Source organism: Geospiza fortis, unplaced genomic scaffold (genome assembly GCF_000277835.1).
Source record: "Geospiza fortis unplaced genomic scaffold, GeoFor_1.0 scaffold45, whole genome shotgun sequence".
NCBI lineage: Eukaryota > Metazoa > Chordata > Aves > Passeriformes > Thraupidae > Geospiza > Geospiza fortis.
In genome coordinates, this window is record NW_005054327.1 from 230,203 (window position 1) to 232,730 (window position 2,528).

Sequence of the window (2,528 nt, forward strand, 5' to 3'; positions counted from 1 at the left end):
TTTCACTGCTTCTCACGGCCAAGCAGGCATTTAGCCATCTCCAGGACAGCAAGGCCCCAAGACATGTAATGGTGACTTGGGAAGACAAACACCATTCCTCCTCCTTCTTTGCCCCAGCTTTATATATTGAGCATGATGTCATAGGGTCTGGAATACCCCTGTGTTCATTTGAGTCACTGTCCTGGCTGTGTCTCCTCCCAACCTCCCACGGATCCCATATTCTTTGCCAGCATAACAGTATGAAAACCAGAAAAGGTCTTGGCTCTGTTTAAACCCTGCTCAGCGATCAAAAAAAAGAAAATCTTTATATTATCATCCCTGTGTTCAGCACATAACCAAACACAGTCCCATACAGCCACTGTGAAAAAAATAACTTTACCTCAGCCCAAATCAGGACAGATTCCTTTACAGTATGTGGAAGAAGTAAGTTCAAACTTCCTCAAGATAAGAAGAAATCTAACATCTAAATTCCCTTCCATTAATCTATTGTCTACAATGTAGTCACAAGCTCAGCTGTAGCATCTAGCATCTAGCATCTGTCTCTCCAGAGCAGTTAGATGTTCAAGGAGCTTTCTGGCTAAATAAGAAAATGTTCAGTGAAATTAGAGGAATACTGGGAGGTTTTGAAAAAAAGACAGACCAAATCACTATTTGGACTCAGTCATCTAAAGCCCACACTAAATTGGTGGATGGGGTTTAAGCTGTTTGAAACCTTGAGTTATTAAATGATTGAATTACTAGATGTCATAAACACTGGCAGCTGGCCAAATTGAAAAATATGATGATAACCAGCTTTGTTCTACTTCTAACAGCTCATTACAGCATGAAAAATGAAACTGCCATATTATTCCCTGTCACAGATGGTATGCACAGGTTGAAATTAGTATTTATTAAGGTAATATAATTCCTTTTATCCATACTTTTCTTTTATGTAACAGAAAGAGGCAGGTGATTGACAATTTTTAAAAGAAAATGGCCTAAGCCTTCTCACCCTCTTTAAATGGCTATGTTCATAAAAGAAAATTCATACTTAAAGATGATATTTTAAAAATGTTTCTTAGAACAAAGCAGGAAAAAACCCAAAAATTGTGGTTTTGGGGTAATTTCGGTTTGAATATAGTTGAAAGTGGCTGTCATATTTTACAAATCATAGGTCTGCTGCTGAACAGTTAGAGAGGATGTGCTGTCAATCAATGTTCTAATTTCTTTATTTCACAAAAAATTCAGATTATGACTCATACTTTTTCTCCTCATTTGCTAGTTATTCCTTTCCAAGGGAGTGTAAGTTTGTACCAGATTCCTTGTTCCTCCTACCTTTAAAAGGATATGGGATATGGAGGATATTCTGTAAAAAAAAGAGTAAAGGATGTTTGCAAACCAGGGAAACTTATGCATGCTCATGAATTCCCTTCCTCTGTCAGGCCCCTCTCTTTTTCTTATTTTCTCAGATGATATTGCATAATTTCACTGTAGTTTAATAGCTTAGCCCAACTGTAGATTGAAGCTTTGTCTTACAGAAGCCAGCATCATAGGCAAACACACTGAAAGGCAATCTCCATTTCATTTGCTTTTGCAGTAGCTCTTCATCCCATGAGTTGTTTTCCTGGGATGGGTTCTGGCCAGCTAGCTTTCACTACAGACCAGTTTAGCATCTATTCAATTCTTCAAACCTAAACTTAGGGGAGAACAGTTGTTAGAATGAAGACCTCTAGAGAAAGAATTGCTATAACTTAAGATAGACAAAAATACTGGAGGAGAGAATTCATCTGCACCAATTCTGAACCTCTGAAATGTGGGTGTGTAATCCAAGCTAGCCCATCAAATCTTCACTATTACTAGTGGAGAGAAAAAGTGCAACTGCGGTGCATAAAAATAGGTGCCTACTGTGACATCAGGTACTGTGACATATGTTGGCCTCAAGGTTTCTACTTTAACAGGGTGCAGATCTCATTTAAGTGCTGTGCCATACAGCTTCGTCCTACTCAGGTGTATTGCACAGCCTAGAGAGTCACAGACTACATCAGGCACTTCTGTGTGAGCAGTTGAATCCCTTCCGAGCAGACCAGCTGGTTTACACTCCATATCTGATTTTGATCTAGCAACAAAGATTCCTATCCACAGATGCATTTCTAGATATAGCATATAAATATATATATATAAATCTTATTCCCATAGCCGATATATACATCATAGCTATTTTACATAAAATATTATGTTACAGTTAAAATATTTGATGGACAGACAAAGCTAAATATGTAATGCTGTAGACAAAATAGGTAGATTTTAAAGTGCATTCATTGAACATTATGATTAAGATATTTCATTGGGCATACATGGGAAGACTCCGGTAGCAGGCGGGCTTAGTGAGAAGAGATCAGGAGCTGCCCCCTTGTCAGAGTCAGCCTCTTCCATCTGGCTCCAAAATAGACTGGCTACTGGCCAAAGATGAGCCAACCAGCAATACTAGTGGTGCCCCTGCAATAACATGTTCAAGAAAGGGTAAAAATCTCTACAGCAGCTGTGAGAAA